The following is an 18,116-nucleotide window of genomic DNA, read 5'->3' on the forward strand; positions in this document are numbered from 1 at the left end:
TTTCAAACTTTCCAGAAGTGCACGTGTACTTCAGGTCTCTCCTTCTGATTCAGTGGCTCAGTAGCCTGTAAAAGTATGCAAATCAGTTACGAGCCAAATAATTTGGTGAGAGTTATTAACTCATAAAATATCTTTTCCCCTGGAATCTACCGACTATTTGGAATAACTCATCACACGGGAGCAAAATAAATGCTTAGTGTTGCAAAAAGAGATAAAAGTCATTGAGCCGTGTGCATAAAAATCTATTGCAAAGCGTCCACAGTCTTGGAGATAAAGTAGATGGCATTTGGATGCTGGGAGGGCGTGACGACTCTCTACACCTGCCTGGGTTCTCCGCTGCCTGCCACCCATTCTTCAGAAGGTTAGTTGAAGAGTCGGATTAACTCGTCTCTTGGAACTCACAGTCAGAAAGCTTGCAAACAAGACTGTGCATTCTACCCTTGAAGGGTTACCTCATGTGGGGGAAAGTAATTTTGAACAATCTGGACAACACTGGGCCTCACTTTCTCCTGAAATGTCCTGGGGAAGGTGTAGCCAGGATTTGGGGGACAGCTGACTGCACAGACCGGGGCTGGGGAGGGGGCTGGCCTTTCTCTCAAGGTCGATAGGCTGCTTCCTCAGCCCACCTGCAGCTGGGCTCCGGGGGCAGCTCCCCCTGGCAAGGACAGGGAAGCGGTGGCCAGGCTGGCCTGGGGTCCTGCCCGGCTCCGCACTGGCAGAGACCTGCCAGTGGGATGTGCACCAAGAAATTGGCTTCACTTCTCTCAGGGGAGGCAAAAAAGTGACATTGGGGGTATTTGGGGGAATTTCGATTCAACATGCAGTATATATTTCAACGCAGGACCTTTGTTATTTTCAGATACTCTGGTTATTCGGTGCCTTTTCACCTGGAGCATCATTTCTTTCCTTTTTTGTCTGTACTTTATTTGGCCACACTAGGTCTTTGTTGAGGATCTTCATTGGCACGTGCAGGATCTTTTAGCTGTGGCACGCGAACTCCAGTTCCCTGACCTGGGATCAAACCCCGGCCCCGCTGAACCACCAGGAAAGTCCCAAGCATCATTTCTTAAAGGGACAAAAGACTCTGAGGCTCAGGTCACCACCATGTATTCCACCCACTGGTTGCCTCCGGCATGGCTCTCCTGGAATCACACAGCAGTCTCCTGGGTCTCCATCCTGGTAGCATCTCTCTAATTCCTTCTCCAGATGACTGCAAGGGGGACTTCAGTCAGTCCTGTCTGCCAAGGTCTGGTGTTTGTACGATGACATTCATCCACCCTGGGGGCACAGTGTGGTGGATTTTGACACATGTTCGTGACCCTGTGACCACCACCACTGGGAAGATGGCAGCGTTCCCTTCAGCCCCCAGGTCACTGTGTCCCCTTCTCCAGCCGGTCACTCGCCTGGGCACCCCTGACCTGCTTCTGTCACTCCACTTGCTCCTTCTAGAATCGTGCGTGCAGCCCGCCGTCCTCGCGTGCCTGGATTCCTTCACACCCCCGCGTGTGGCTTCACCACGAGGCAGTGTTGCTGCTGGTTTACCCCGTGGGTGGCCAAGCTACAGACCGTTGTGCGGGTGTGGGCGCGTCACACTGTCTTCTCATTCGCCAGAGGAGGGACGTGTGGATTCTTCCCGTCTGTGGGCACTGAGAGCAAAGCTGCTGCTGGTGTCCAGGCTCTGTGTCCAGGCCCCGTGTGGTCACACTTGATTTCCCTTCATCACATCTCAGGCCTGGGGCTTCTGACTCAACATGGTGAGTGCGCCTGTGCAACTTCCTAAGAATCTGCCAGTCTGGTTTCCAGAGGGCCTGCCCCTGATGCATTCCCACCAGCAGGGGATCAAAGTTCTATCAATCCATGTTGTCACCAACATTTGGTGTTGATAGACTTTTTAGTTTTTGACCTTCAAAAAGTGATTTTAGTTTTCATTTCTCTGAAGACTAGTGAGGTTGGGCTTTTATTTTTTTTTAAGCTTATTAACCATTTTAACTCTTTTGTTTAATATTTCTTGTATTTTCTGACTTTGTTTTTTATTGGATTCTCTTAATATTGGGTTCTAAGACTTCATTCTTCTTTTTTTTTTTATAGGGAAAGCTTCACGAATTTGCATGTCATCCTTGCGCAGGGGCCATGCTAATCTTTTCTGTATCTTTCCAATTTTAGTATATGTGCTGCCGAAGTGAGCACTAAGAGTTCTCTCTTTTCCAGGGAGCAAGAGCTTTCAAAAATATGGTATACATTTTATAAATATTTTCTCCTAATCTGAAGTTTTTTACTTTTCATTTTTCCTAAAAATGTCTTTGGCAAAGCCAAGTTTTAAAATTTTAGTGACTTTGAAGGTCATAACATCTGCAGACATTTATTATTCATTCAGCAACTACTTACAGAAAGCCACTGTGCCAAGGATGGTTATATATCCTGGAGACGAGACAGGAACCAAAAGTGGGTCAATCCCTGCCCCTGCCCCCGCCCCCACCCACCCTGGGCTCACACTCTTTACGGGAATATCCATGTGTAAACCCGTCATTTGAATAACTTCAGATGGTGATAATCGGGGTGAAAAAACGTATTTATTTATTTCCATGACGTATAGTGATGTGCAGCGTAATGTTAATCTCAGGTTGCTGCATGGTGAATTGACATCGTGTGTGTTATGAAATGATCCCTCTGTAAGTCTACTGACCATCTGTCCCCCACAAAGTTATTAATGATATCATTGGCCGTATTTTACATCCCCTGGGCTTGTTGATTACATAACTGGAAGCTTAAATCCCCGTCAGGGTGATAGACATTTAAAAAGAAAAGCAGAGAATTAGAAAAGAGAGAGGTAGGGTGGGAGCCTGCGGAATCAGTGTTGACTAGGGCGACCCCAGTGGGCTCCCTGGGGAGGTGCTTCTTAGCTGAGCCTTGAATGTTGAAGAGAAAGCCCCGGGGGGCGGGGGGTGGTGAGGGGTCCTCGGCAGGAGGACCGGCAGGCGAAAGGCCTCCAGGTGAGAAGGGACGTGGGTGTCACGCAGCTCAGGGCCCGGGGTCCTTGGCGGCAGAAGACGAGGCTGGAGGGGCAGCCGCTCTGCACTCCTGTGCTTGGTTCCTTGTGTCCAGGGACATCTGGAAGACAGGGGTCTTCCAGGTAGATGGCTTCTCAATTTCTCATCTGTAAGTGAAGGCATCTTTCTTCTTTAGAAAGAAGAAATGTGTATGTATGTGCTTCCCCCACCCCTGTATTTCTGTCCCTACTTGGCTGAGCATTTTTGTCATGAATGGGGTTCAAATTTTGTCACATTTTTTCCTGTATCTGTTGATATGATTGTACGACTCCTTTAGATAAATACGGTTAAATACATTAATTTTCAGCATGGAGCCAATTTTGCCTTCCTGGGGTGTATCCCACTTGGTCATAATACATTACCTTTTTTACAAATGACTGTATTTGATTCACTAGCTAGGAACTTTTCCCCTTTTTTATTGAGGTTTTTCTTAGTTTCAGGTGTGCAGCATAGCGATTCGGTATTTCTACAGAGCAAACTCCATTGTGCATGAGCGTGCTTAGTCGTGTCAGTCGTGTCTGACTCTGTGCGACCCTATGGACCGTGGCCCGCCGGCTCCCCTGTCCATGGGCTTCTCCAGGCAAGAATACTGGAGTGGGCTGCCATTTCCTTCCCTGTTAGAAGTTCTTATAAGATCATGGTTACAAGTTCCTGTGCCGTACCATGAGGCCTTTCTGTTCATCTACCCTGTTGCTTGTCTATTTTATAAGTAGTGGCTTGTATCTCATAGCCCACATCCCTGAATTGTCCCCCACCCATTTCTTCTGCCCTCTGATACCCAATAGTTTGTTTTCTGTGTCTGTTCGCCTGTTTCTGTTTTGCAGAAACATGAGCTTTTGTTTCTATTATTTTTTAGATCCCACCTATAAGTGGCATCAGACAGTGTTTGTCTTTCTCTTGATTATTTTTCTAAACATACTTTTCTCTAGGTCCATCTACAGGGCTGCTATTGGCGTCATTTCTTCTTTTTATGGCTGAGGAGTATTCCACTGCATACATGTACACATCTTCTTTATCCAGCTGTTTGTTGGTGGGCGCTTGGGTGGCTTCCGCGTCTCGGCTATTATCAATAGCGCTGCAGTGAGCACTGGGGCCCGCGTGCTTCTCCAGTTGGTGTTTTCACTTTTCCAACTTTGTGTGTGACCAGTGGTCCTGCATGACGCTGTTCCCTCCAGGTTTTGGTCCAGGGGCCTCTGTGGAACCGTGTGCCCTGCTGGAGAGCAGGGGCCTGACTGGTGGACCGAGGTCCCCCTGGGGTGTGCTTCCCTGGTTGCTTTGGAAAAGGCTCCCTGGAGGCTGGAGGAGGGCATGGTGCGTGGCGGGGGTCTGGGCAGGAGGAAGCGGAAGCTGAGGATGAAGACACCCGAGGACCTGGCGGTGCCTTGGGGGTGACGAAATGGCAGCCCACTCTAGTGTGCTTGCTGGGAGAGCTCCACGGACAGAGGAGCCTTGCAGGCTGCAGTCCATGGGGTCTCAACGTGTCGGATACGACTGAGCGACTGACACCTGGGGGTGATGAAGGGAAAGAATTCAAGTTTCTCCTCGAGCAGCTAAGAGTGGGCGGTTCTTCCTGAAAAGAACACATCGGAAGCTGGTCAGAGAGGGAGAAGGAAGCTCGGGCCCGAGGCTGTGCGGATATCCCAGGACGTCTGGAGGAGAGGGTCACAGGTCACAGGACTCAGAGGAGGTCTCGTGGCTGGAGGCAGACCCGGGAGTATTTAATACACACTGAAGTCCCCAGGGGAGACGGGCCAGGGGCGTGTGCCTGCCTGTGAAGGGGCCCCGCTCACCTGGACGGCTGCAGGGCTGGGGCGGGAGTGCGCCGGAGGCCCAGCGTCTGCCTCCTGGGAGGGCCTCCCCTCGGAACCCCAGGCCCACCCTGTGCACCCCCATTCCCCATCCCCGCCTCCCACCTCGGGTCCCAGCGTCCCCAGGCAGCACAGGCTTCTGGCACAGGCGATGCGTGCAGGACCACAGGCCTTCTTTCAGCTTCTGTATCAGCTTCTTGAGGGAAGTCTCGCCCTCTCCTCTGAGTTCCGTCATTTGGCAAGCTGGGACCCCTCCCTCTTAGGGTGACAGTTCCTGCATTTGTCTTGTCCTTTGAGCCTTACTTTGTTTCCCGTGAGAACGCTCTACCTTCTGGATGGCTCTGCGGGGTCTTCCGTTTGCATTTTCTTTGTCTTTTTCTTCCGGGGGCGGGGGGGGGCAGAGGTAAGCCGCTGGTCTCTGAACAGTTCATGTATATATTTATCCATCTGCTGTTCTCACAGGACCAGGACATGTGTGCACAGACCCCCTCGCACGTCACACACCGGGGCCGATTCCGTGAAGGGTCGTCTCCTGTCTTCTAACCTCCTCTGTGATTCCAGCAGATGCCCAACATCTGATTTTCTCTGGGCTGCTGGATGGGGGCTTTGTCTGTCCCTCAGCTGGGGCCACCTGGGTTGACAAAAGGGAGAGTTTTGTTTAAAATAATAGAGAAATTATAACAATTTCAACCAAGCAATTGTCTAGAACGCATCGTCTCATTTATTTTTGGCACATCTGTCTCACTTGACAGCAAGAGCAACGACTAAGCCTGGAAGAGTAATTGGTGCCCACCCCTGGATTTATTTCCTTGGGCTCTAGGATCGCTGCAGATGGTGACTGCAGCCTTGAAATTAAAAGACGCTTGCTCCTTGTAAGAAAAGCTATGACAAACCTAGACAGTATATTAAAAGCAGAGACATCACTTTGCTGACAAAGGCCTGTGTAGGCAAAGTTACGGTTTTTCCAGTAATCGTGTTTGGATGTGAGGTTGGACCATAAAGAAATCTGAGCGCTGAAGAACTGGTGCTTTTGAACTGTGGTGTTGGAGAAGACTCTTGAGAGTCCCTTGGACTGCAAGGAGATCTAACCAGTACCTCTTAAAGGAAATCCTGAGGAATCCTAAAGGACGTCCTGAGTATTCATTGGAAGAACTGATGGTGAAGCTAGAACTCCAATACTTTGTCCACCTGATGCAAAGAGCTGACTCATTGGAAAAGCCCCTGATGGTGGGAAAGATTTAAGGCGAGAGCAGAAAGGGACGACAGAGGATGAGGTTGGATGGCATCACCGACTCCACGGACATGAGTTTGAGCAAGCTCTGGGAGTTGGTGATGGACAGGGAGGCCTGGCGTGCTGCAGTCCATGGGGTCGCAAAGAGTCAGACACGACTGAGCGACTGAACAACAAGGCTTTCATGAAGCAGGCACTGGGGCAGAGCGTCCCAAGGGTGGAGCATCGCTGGTAGGAGTCAGATGCCGTTGCCCCTCAGTCCGGCTTACGCATTCATCAGCTCGCCCCTCCTCCATGTCGAGGACCTAACATTTGTTATAAAGCCCTGTGGTCCTGAGTCCGCATTGAGCTTCATGAAACCTGCAGGTCCAACCCAGCTCGTGGCCGAGTCATCTGCAGGCTGCCGGGCCACTGGTCGGTTCATCCTCCTTCTCTCCCTGCCTGGACCCAGATGCCCAGGAAAGCCCCCCACCCATCCTCACCCCAGCCGCCATGTTAGCTGAAGGTGGTGGGGCGGGGGCTTGAGAATGTTCTTGGGTCCGGAAGTCTCCCTGTGAGTGTCGGAGCTGGCGCACCCAGCTGTGCTTCTTTCCGCTTGTGGTCGCGGGCATCCTGGCTCGCGGTGACCCGCAGGCCGAGCCCACAGCCCCCCACACCTCCTACTCTCATCTCAGCACATGGTTAGCTCATGGTGAACATTTGTTGAAATGAAGTGAACTCTCAGAATTACTCAAATGTGGTTAGACACTTTCTGATGACTGGAGGTCACCAGGATGAACCATAGTTAAGTTCTGTTGGAGGGAAGTAATGCCCAGGGTGGGTTATCACAGCCAGTGCTCCCGGCCTCCTAGCGTTTTCTTTGAATGGAGAGGAGGATCCCAGGACACCACTCAGAGAGACCCCTGGCAGGAGCTGAGCCCCCCACTCAGCCTGCCCCTCGGTGGGCTCTGCAGGGCTTCACCATGGTGCAGACTTGGGCCAAATGCTGTCCAGCTGAGCTGGGCCTGGGGCTGTCTGTGGCCCACCCCGACCCCCGGCTTACCCTGAAGGCCCTGCTCTCTGGTTGCTGGCCCTGGCGTGATCACAGCATACACAGGGGCACACAGACGCTGGTGGGAGACCAGAGGTGGGAGGGGGAGGCGCGAGGTCTGTCTCCTCCTCCTCGGACACCTGCATCACCAGAGGCTCCGTGAGCTACAGGCGGCCCCTTTGTGAGGTCTCGGTGCTAGGTTCCGTCTGCCCAGTGGGGCTGGGCCCTGGGGATATCCCCACCCTGAGCTCCCCGCGCTGGGTGTGGGGGTCAGGCGGCCCGCGCTGTGTCCCGGCGCCCAGTCCCGAGACTAAGTCTCTCCAGCACTAAGTCTCTCTGGCATTTTGTAACCACCCTCCCCCACCAGGGGGCTTGGGCTCTGCCCCCTCGACGGGGCTGAGATGGATACCAAACTTCTGGACGACCTGGAACTTAGAGTCTATAGTTTGGATCCATATGTTTAAATATTTATAGAGAGATTAGCGGAAGCCAGAGGAAAGCGAAGGTCAGTCCCCGTCAGCCTCTTGGAGCTGCTGCTTGTTTTTTCATCTCTCCATAATGGACAGGTCTGTCCACTTGCAAAGCGACCTGGAATCCATTTATTTCCCAAGGCGCAGAGCTTAGCAGGGCTTGTGCCGAAGGTACGACGGTGGCGGAGTTGTCGCTGACAGCAGTGTGGAGACACGCTTGGATGGGTGGGACGCTCACGCTCACGGGGGCTTCCCCAGAGTGACGGGTCAGGTGCACTTGCTTAAGGGGGTTCAGGCCCAGTGAGGGGAGTTCGCGGGACAGCGGCCCCCAGCCCCGCACCCTGGAGTGTTCTTAGCTGTGCTCAGAACCAAGCAGATGCCAGAATGTGAGGGGTACTGTTGGCACGGCTGAAATGTGTGCACTCACATTTTAACACCAGAAATACAGTGAGGTCTCACCCAGAAGCTTTGAAGTGCAGTCTTGATAAAGAGGAAGTGAAGTGAAAGTTGCTCAGTCGTGTACGACTCTTTGCAACCCCATGGACTATAGTCCATGGAATTCTCCACGCCAGAATACTGAAGTGGGTAGCATTTCCCTTCTCCAGGGGATCTTCCCAACCCAGGGAGTGAACTCCGGTCCTCCATGTTGCAGGCGGATTCTTTACCAGCTGAGCCACGAGGGAAGCCCCAGTAAAGAGGAAATATGCACACAACGAGGTCCTCTTTCCTGGAATCCCCCTTATTATATACCAGATGAGGAAATAAAATAAGCATCTCCATGGTGCATTTAGTTATTTAAAAGTTCCTTATTTGCCTTCTCACTTAAAATAGTGGGAAAAAAAAAAAAAAAGAAAGCAACGACAAGCACAGGAGAAACGTCTAACCTCGGGAAACTCTCCTGCCCTAGAAGTCATGTGTGCTGTGCACATGGTAACTGCCCTGCACCAGTTCCCATGCTGGTGCTGGGAACTGACCGGGGCTCTGTGTGGCCCCAGTGGGTCAGCGGTGGAGAGATGGGCTGATGTGGATGCCCGTCAGTGGTGCCCTTCTCTGTAAGGGGGCATCACGGGTGTGACCGTAGGCATGTCAGCTGGATTCCAGCTGCCCAAGCGGGTCTGTTGGCACTAACACAGAGGCTCATGTTTTTAACACATGTGAAACCCAGCGTGTTTTCGGCCTGTATTCAGGGAAGCGGGAGATGCCCGAGGTCTATTTGGAGAGGCCTCTGCCCCTGTGTGAGGAGCTGATCGTTCTCGGGTGCTCAGGGAGCTCCCCAGAGCTCATCTCCGCGTTAGCCCATCCCTCTGTGGGCCTCTTCCTTTCCCTGCCCGTCAGGAGATGGCAGCCCCGACCAGGGCCGCATCCTGGCAGGAGTCAGATGCAGAGAAATGCCTCCCCCAGCCCTGCCTTGTCTGCCGCAGTGGTTTTCAGCTCTGCTTTCGGGCTCTTGCTGTCATCTTAACATAAGAGTGAGGTCGCTCAGTCGTGTCCGATTCTTTGTAACCCCACGGACTGCAGCCTACCAGGCTCCTCTGTCCATGGGATTTTCTAGGCAAGGGTACTGCAGTGGGTTGCCATTTCCTTCTCCATCTTAACGTAAAGGAAATCTTTAAGAGGCTGATGCCTCACTCACACCTTCCCTCTTCAGCTCTTTTTCACACTCTCAGAAGTCCCCGGGGCTCTCCATGCCGATGCCGAGGTGCCCAGGCTCCTCCTGAAGCTCGCGGCTGTCCTGAACAACTCTGGTCTCCACGTGGTAGGGTGCTGCCAAGGGGGCGGAGGAGGCGTCGGGCTGAGCTAACCCTGAGTCCTCGAGCCTTGGGCATCACCTCCTGTATGTGCCCTGAGCCCACGAGCTTCACAAGCTTAGAGTTCCTGGACACAGCACAGCAGCAGGAGCCCCCCAGCCTTTGCTTCCGCAGAGAGCTGCAAAGCGAGGCAGCGTTCTCTTGATTCACCTTCCCGGCAGCATTACGGCTTGTCCAACTCGTTTGATCAGAGAGCACCCCTCTTGTCTGAGCACAGGTCCCGTGACTTCCCTCTGATGAAACTGAGTTCCATTCACAAATATGGGTTCTGCGGCTTCCACTCCATCTTGACACAAGTGAAGGGGACAGATGTCCTTCAAAAGGACACAGGGTCATGGGGCTGGGGTGCAGGCAGGGGCAGAGACGGGGGCATTGGTCAGGGCTGCAGAGGAGCAGCACGGACAGGAGATACGTGGATGATGGGTGGATGGGTAGGTAGGTAGATGGACAGAGAGGTAACCTGATAGATGTTCCTATCTAAGTCACTAGGTCATGTCCAACTCTTTGTGACCCCACGGACTGTAGCCCGCCAGGCTCCTCTGTCCATGGGATTCTCCAGGCAAGAATACTGGAGCGGGTAGCCATTCCCTTCTCCAGGAGATCTTGCTGACCCAGGGAATGAACCTGGGTCTCCTGTATTGCAGATGGTAGATAATGGATGGAAACATAGACGGAAAGGTAGGCTTACTCTAGGGAACCGGCTCCTGTGCTGATGAAGACCGAGATGGCCTGGAGCCTCAGGAGAGCCAGTGCGGCAGTTCCAGTCTAGTCCAAAGGCCTGAGAACCAGGGGAACTGACCATGTGAGTCCCAGCCCAAGGGCAGGAGAAATCCAGGGTCCCAGCCCACCAGCCCAGTGGAGAGCAGGACTCTGCCCTTTCTCTGCCTTATCCCTGTTCAGACCCTCCAAGCACTGGGCAAGTCCACCAACCCTGGGGACTACCTGATTTGCTCAGCCCACCAATGCAAATGCTAACCATGTCCAGAAACACGTCACAGGCACACCCAGAGTCCTGTCTGATCCAGTATCGGGAGACACGTGGCCTGTGGAGCCGTCGTCGCCAGAGGACGGGCACCATGGGTGTACCCAGCCCTCCCTCTCCATGGCTTGGGGAAGCGTGATGTGACCCGCACAGGCTTCCAGAAAGTGGGGCATGCTCCTTCTGCCATCTCTAGGGTGTGGTCAAGGCTCTGTCCCCCAGCCTCATCCTCGGCCCCCCAGGCTCCAGCTGGGACCCCCCGTGCATTTGAGTATAACCCTGGCAAGACAGGGAGCTGGGGTTCTGGGGGGCAGAAGTCCCAGCCTCTTCCCAGGGACCAGGGGGCTGGCATGTGGCCATGAGCACGGTCTCCATTGATGGAGGAATAAGGACAAGAAGGGACCAATCTTCTTGGTTCTCAGTGAGAACAGATGTGGCGCCATCCTTGAAGATGGGGTGGTGGTTGCGGGGAGAGGCGAGATCACCTCCCGAGGGCATCCTGAGCTGGCCCGTAGCCTCTCAGACAGAAAACGCTGTTCTGCAGGGTGCAGCCCACAGATGAAATGCCAGAGTAACCAACTCTACCGCTTCATGACGAATTCTGCTAGCTTGACTTAACTTATTGCCCACACTGAACTCAGTTCCACACGGATCCATTTCAGTCGGTTTTCACGGAACTGTCTACCCTTTGGCAGGGTCTGCTGGAGAATGTAATAAAGTTGAAAGAACCTACTTCCCACTTTCTGGGAAGCTTCTGAAAAAGAAGACAGGCACAGTGCCCAGCACCAACCATCACCTGCATTTCATGTTCTTTTTCAGTACTTTTTGGTAGTCAGATCTTCCCCTGCTTCAGTTAACTTGACATGTTGTTGGTTCTGTCTTAGTTTATAGCTGGGACACCTCCCGGGTGGCTGAGAGCAGCACGGCCCATTAGAGTCTGTAACGAGCTTGGTGTGAAATGACAGTGTCTGAGACGCTCGGACGTCTCAGACTCCAGTCCTAAGTGAGATTTGCTTCCTTCCTGCAGAAGTGACGTGAATAAACGAGTTAAACTAGGAAGGCGTCCCAATCCATTTCGGTCACGCTGTCAGAGGGTCCCGTGTCCTTGGGGGTGACACGCAGGGAGGCTTGGGGAGCCCGAAATACCCGCTCACCACCAGGGGTGGCCTGAACCCAGCCAGACCCTGGACTCCTTTTTTGTCGTGAGACACTCGGGAGCACGTGTCAGTCTCTAGACACAACGACCGCATCTCTTGTTTGCCCCGAGATGGTGTTTCACACGTTTTAGGTTTCGGAGCTTAAATTAGCTTGTCTGATAAGAGAGACTCGTCTGCTCCTGTCCAAGGGGCAGCCGGTGGCGCCTTCTGCGGCCAGGACCATGACCTCTGTGAGGTAAGGCGAGTCTCCGCTGGAAATTATTTATCACCTGAGTGGGTCATTCCGTTTCAGCCTCCCGGCCTCATGGGCATCTCATTGACACAGCAATAATGGCCTATGAACTTCTAGTCCAATTAATTGTTAATGAGAGGCTTGATGAGCAGAGAAAGGGGCTATTAGTTTAGCTGGTTGTCTTTCTGTCACAGTAGCAGGGGTCAACATTCTGCAAAGGGGGAAATGAAAGCATTGGCACTGACCCACTCTTCCAAATGAGCTGCATCATCTTTGATGTTAAGTAAAATACAAAGTTTGGTCACCCCCGGAAATTCACATGTAAACACACAGACCCACTGTATTTTTTAAAAGTGAGAGCACAGGTGCTTTTAAAAAATCATAATAATTCTTGTGAGTTTCATGATGCTTGCCCTGTATGAATATAGTTCAGAATTTTACAGTTCAGTTCAGTCGCTCAGTTGTGTCTGACTCTTTGCAACCCCATGGCCTGCAGCACACCAGGCCTCCCTGCCCATCACCAACTCCTGGAGCTTGCTCAAACTCATGTCCATCAAATCGGTGATGCCATCCGACTAGAATTTCACAGGCCCAGTACAAACTGCAGAAGAAATCATAGTTTTATCTCGTGTGTTTGGTTCCCTTATTTTTTTAAAAAGAGAAATTGAATTTGTACTTTTCTGATTATAAAAGTAGTGTGTGCTCAACCCAACAGATTAAGAAAATCAAGGCGCATATTTCTAAAATGGTGGGTACCGCCCATACTTCTGCCACTCAGAGGTGGTAACTGTTAACAGACTCGGTGTCAAGTGCCGCCTGTGCCCTGGGTGGGAGCTGCTCCCGCCTTGATCTACATGCTTGGCACAGCCCACACTGGGCGATTTTGTACACGTGAATACACGCATGGGTGCAGAATAGTGTGGTGGAGCCTGTGTGCCCACGCCAGGATTCTTGCCTGGAGAACCCCATGGACAGGGGAGCCTGACAGGCTGCAGCCCACGGGGCCGCAAAGGGTAGGACAGCTGAGCGAATCTCACTGCATGTGAACGTGTGCTTCTATGCAGTTTTGAAAATGTGCTTCTGTTGCTTGAATCCTTCATTTTCCAGCACAGTAAGTGTATCATTGCTTCCCCCAAAGAGATACTTTTGTCATGTTCTGAATCCTTGACGAAGAATGTAAAGTCCTGAAACGCCTATGCTGCTGTCTTTAACTGGTATCTGGAAACCGCTTCCGTAATAGTCTGTGGAGTCGTGGAGGAGGAGACCTGTCCAACTCAGGACTGTCCTTCTGCTCTGGCTGAAAAGGACGAACAGGCGAGAGGCAGGGGTGCTGGTCCTCACGAGGATCGCTCCCGCCTGGGGATATCACTTGTTGTGTGACACGATTGGAGCACACCCGGAGAGAAGGTTCTGCCGAAATTTCACCCTTAGAGCTTCGCATACATGATGCTAGTACATTTCAGAGAGTTAAGGCCTCAAGCTGTCAATCAATCCAGCTCTACATTTTGCTCCATTCCAGCTGCGTGACAGTACATGGGTGACCTTGTCCAGGGAGCTCAGCTCCTTGGAGCCTTGTAAGTGTTCTCTAAGGAAAAGATTTCAGTGTTGACCATCTGGTGATGTCCATGTGTAGAGTCTTCTCTTGTGTTGTTGGAAGAGGGTGTTTGCTATGACCAGTGCATTCTCTTGGCAAAACTCTATTAGCCTTTGCCCTGCTTCATTCTGTACTCCAGGGCCAAATTTGCTGTTACTCCGGGTGTTTCTTGACTTCCTACTTTTGCAATCCAGTCCCCTATAATAAAAAGGACATCTTTTTGGGGTGTTAGTTCTAAAAGGTCTTGTTGGTCTTCATAGAACCGTTCAACTTCAGCTTCTTCAGCAGTACTGGTTGGGGCATAATCTTGGATTACCGTGATATTGAATGGTTTGCCTTGGAAATGAAGACCGTGGCATCTGGTCCCATCACTTTTTGGGAAGTAGATGGGGAAACAGTGGAGATGGTGTCAGACTTTATTTTGGGGGGCTCCAAAATCACTGCAGATGGTGATTGCAGCCATGAAATTAAAAGACACTTACTTCCTGGAAGGAAAGCTATGACCAACCTAGAAAACATATTAAAAAGCAGAGACATTACTTTGCCAACAAAGGTCTAGCTAGTCAAAGCTATGGTTTTTCCAGTGGTCATGTATGGATGTGAGAGTTAGACTATAAAGAAAGCTGAGTGCCTAAGAATTGATGCTTTTGAACTGTGATGTTGGAGAAGACTCTTGAGAGTCCCTTGGACTGCAAGGAGATCCAACCAGTCCATCCTAAAGGAGATCAGTCCTGGGTGTTCATTGGAAGGACTGACGCTGAGGCTGAAACTCCAGTACTTTGGCCACCTCCTGCGAAGAGTTGACTCATTGGGAAAGACTCTGATGCTGGGAGGGATTGGGGGCAGGAGAAGAGGACGACAGAGAATGAGATGGCTGGATGGCATCACTGACTCAATGGATGTGAGTTTGGGTGAACTCCGGGAGCTGGTGATGGACAGGGAGGCCTGGCGTGCTGCAGTTCATGGGGTCACAAAGAGTCGGACACGACTGAGCGACTGAACTGACTGAAGGACGAGACGGACAGTCAGGCGGGTGAGCTCGCAGCCAGCCGTCCGTCAGGATGTGTGTGTGTGTGTGCATTCGGTTGTGTCCAGTTCTTTGAGACCCCATGGGCTGTAACCCTCCAAGCTCCTCTGTCCATGGGATTTTCCAGATGAGAATACTGGAGGGGGTTGCCATTTCCTTCTCCCAACCCAGGGATCTTCCCGACCCAGGGATCAAACCCACGTCTCCTGCATCTCCTGCATTGGCAGGCGGATTTTTACCACTGTGCTGCCTGGAAAGCCTTGTTGTGAGGGATGGGAGCCCAGAAAGCAGTTCAGCAACAATAGCCATCAGCGCTGTTCTTATCTGTAATACTATTCCATTAAGAGATGTCAGCGTCTGCATGCCTGTGTGGTTTAGTCTAATCAAGTGGTGGCCATGACCCGAGTGTGCATGGTGTAGACAGAAGGCGGGAGGGCGAGCAGTTAACACGAGGAAGCAGCAGCTGTGGGCCGCCTGCACTGGATATGTATCTGGAGGGTTCCTATTCACCGGAAGGACTGATGTTGAAGCTGAAACTCCAATACTTTGGCCATCGGACATGAAGAGCTGACTCATTGGAAAAGACCCTGGTGCTGGGAAAGATTGAAGACAGGAAGAGAAGGGGACGACAGAGGAGGAGATGGTTGGATGGCATCACCGACTCAATGGAGATGAGTTTGGGTAAACTCCAGAAGTTGGTGATGGACAGGGAGGCCTGGCGTGTTGAAGTCCATGGGGTTGCAAAGAGTCGGACATGATTGAGCCACTGAACTGGACTGAACTGGAGGGTTCCACCAGCCCTGGGCAGCTCACAGGTGACCGCGGTCAATCGTGTTCTTACACTAGGTCAGGCTTGTTCTCAGCACTGAGGTGATACTTTTTTGCATATTGAAGCCATTTACCCAGGATGACAAAGCCAGGCCAGGAGGGCCCAGCTCAGAGCCCACCTCCACCATGGAGAGAAGAGTCCAATGTGCTTCCAGAGCTCAGCCCAGGACCAGAGGGCCCTGACATAGCAGACCTATCTCTGGAGAAGAAGCGGCCTGAGCTTCCCTGGAGGAAGAAGGGAGAGGAGAGAGTGGGAGAGACACAGAGACGTTCAGAGCAGCCCCTGGTGTCCGGGTGTGGCTCAGTGTTGGAGCAGGAAGGAGCAGCAGCCGGAGGGTCTTTGGCAGAGCTCTGGGATGCCTGCGATGCTCCCACGGGACAGGGTGGCCCTGTGCAGGGGCGTGGGGTGCGGTGGAGAGCGGGTGGCACGAGGGGCCACAACCTTTTGGACAGAAAAGGAAATGGTTGTACAATTGCCTCTGGAGAAGAAGGCCAGCGTCTTGCTCCAAATGCCAGCCAGCACGTCTGCGTCTCAGCGATCATCAGTCTGTTCTCTGGACACTTCACCATAGGGACGCTTCACCGACGCTTCACCATAGGGAAGCTTCACCGATGCTTCACCATAGGGACCTGACCTGGCACCAGGCTCCTGTCCATTCCTGCCCCCAGGAGACGGTTTGCCCACCCCCCACACCCAAATGCCATCCTGGACCAGAGGTGGAGGAAAGTCTGAAAGAATGGCTGGGTACTCCAGAGAGGTTATATTGAATTTCTTAAGAAAGTACCGCCTGTCTTTCAAAGCCGAGGCACCGTTTTGCATTCCCAGTGGTATGAGAGTTTGTGTTGCCCCACGTCCCACTAGAATTTGCCGTTGTCGGTGTTCTGGATTTTGGCTACTCTAATAGGTATACTCTTGCCTGGAAAATCCCATGGACGGAGGAGCCTGGTAGGCTGCAGTCCATGGGGTCGCTAAGAGTCAGACATGACTGAGCGACTTCCCTTTCACTTTTCACTTTCACGCATTGGAGAAGGAAATGGCAACCCACTCCAGTGTTCTTGCCTGGAGAATCCCAGGGACGGGGGAGCCTGGTGGGCTGCCGTCCATGGGGTCACACAGAGTCGGACACGACTGAAGTGACTTAGCAGCAGCAATAGGTATACAATGTATCTCATTTTAGCTTGTGTTTCCTAATGACATAGGAGGTGGAGCATCTTTTCATACACTTAGCTGCCGTCTGTGTATCTTTTTTGACAAAGTATCAGTTAAAATCACTGGCAATGTTTCTTTGAGTTGTTTTCTTATCATTAAATTCCAAAGAGTTCTTTGTGTATATTGGCTAGCGATCCTGTTTGAGACATGTCTTTGTCCTTGGCAAACATTTCCTCTCCCTCTGTGGCTTGTCTTCTTCCTCTTTTGACATCATCTTTCACGGAGCAGAATTGTCTGATCTGATCAGAGTCCAGCCAGTCAATTCTCTCCTTCATGAACTGTGCCCATGGCTAATCTGAGCATTCATCTCCACACCCAGCGACATCTAGGTTTTCTCCTGTGTTATATTTAGGAGTTTATAGTTTCAGGTTTTACACTTAGGTCTGTGATCTACTTTGAGATAATTTTTGAGAAGGCTTTACGGTCTGCGTCCAGATCCAGTTTTCTGCCTGCTGATGTTGACCTCTCCCAGTGCCATTTGTTGAAAAGACTGTCTTTGCTCCATTATTTTGCCTTTGTTCTTTTGCCAGAAATCCATCGACTGTGTGTATGTGGGTGTTTTGGGGGCTCTCCGTGATGTCCCATCTATCTATCTGTCTATTCTTTCTCTAATACCACTTTATGTTGATTATTATAGCTTTACAGTAAGTCTTGAAATCGAGCAGTGTAAGCCCTACAACTTTATTCTTCTCCTTCAGTAAACTCTAGTACTTTGGCCACCTCATGCGAAGAGTTGACTCGTTGGAAAACAATCTGATGCTGGGAGGGATTGGGGGTAGGAGGAGAAGGGGACGACAGAGCATCCTCTGGCTGGATGGCATCACTGACTTGACGGACGTGAGTCTCAGTGAACTCCGGGAGTTGGTGATGGACAGAGAGGCCTGGCGTGCTGCGATTCATGGGGTCGCAAAGAGTCGGACACGACTGAGCGACTGATCTGATCTGATCTGATCAGTATTGTGTTGGCTATTCTTTTTTCTTTTCTTTCTTTTGCCTCTCCAAATAAACTATAGAATAAGGTTTTTTGGTATCCACCAAAATTACTTGCTAGGATTCTGACTGGTATTACATGAATCTCTTGATCAACTTGGGAAAAACTGATGTCTTGACAATTTTCGATCTTCCTATCTGTGAGCAGGAACATTGCATTTATTTAGTTCTTTGATTTCATTCATCAGAATTAGTAATTCCCTCATGTGGATCTAACATACATATTGCTTGGTTTATACCAAGCTGTTTCATTTGCAGGGAGTGCTTATGTAATTTTCCTATATGTATATTTTTATTTCAAATTCCACTTTTTTATTCCTGGCATAATGAAAAACAATGGAGTTTTTCATATTAACCTTGTATTCTGAAACTTGCTGTAATGGACTGTTAGTTCCAGAGGTTTTGGTAGAATTTCAGATTATCTATACAGACTATCATGTCATCTGTGATCAAGGTCAATTTTATTTTTTTCTTCCTAGCCTGTATTCTGCTTTTTTCCCCTTTTCTTTTCTTGTCTTATTGCATACATAGGTACTTCCATGATGTTGAAAGGAGTGAAGAGAGAGGACATCCTTGCCATATTACTGGTGAGAAAGCCTCAAGCTTCTCACCCTAAGCACGATGCTAGTTGCAGGGCTTCCGGTAGATGTTTTTTTATTAAGTTGAGGAAGTTCCCCCTCTATCTCTAGTTTACTGAGAATGTTT

General features: G+C 51.0%; 1 long non-coding RNA gene and 1 other non-coding gene across 2 annotated transcripts; both read right to left on the minus strand.

Annotated features, from left to right (window-relative positions):
- Positions 1–2,080: 2,080 nt before the first annotated feature.
- On the minus strand, positions 2,081–2,187 carry LOC112443055 (U6 spliceosomal RNA). The gene has a single exon (XR_003031330.1). It is a non-coding gene; the product is annotated as a U6 spliceosomal RNA (small nuclear RNA).
- A 364-nt stretch (positions 2,188–2,551) lies between these two features.
- LOC132343257 (uncharacterized) lies at positions 2,552–7,255 on the minus strand. Its single transcript, XR_009492007.1, has 3 exons — positions 7,129–7,255; positions 4,961–5,486; positions 2,552–3,154 (listed from the first exon to the last, which is right to left on the minus strand). It is a non-coding gene; the product is annotated as an uncharacterized lncRNA (long non-coding RNA).
- Positions 7,256–18,116: the final 10,861 nt, after the last annotated feature.

This window comes from Bos taurus, chromosome 20 (assembly GCF_002263795.3).
Source record: "Bos taurus isolate L1 Dominette 01449 registration number 42190680 breed Hereford chromosome 20, ARS-UCD2.0, whole genome shotgun sequence".
In the NCBI taxonomy this organism is placed as follows: domain Eukaryota; kingdom Metazoa; phylum Chordata; class Mammalia; order Artiodactyla; family Bovidae; genus Bos; species Bos taurus.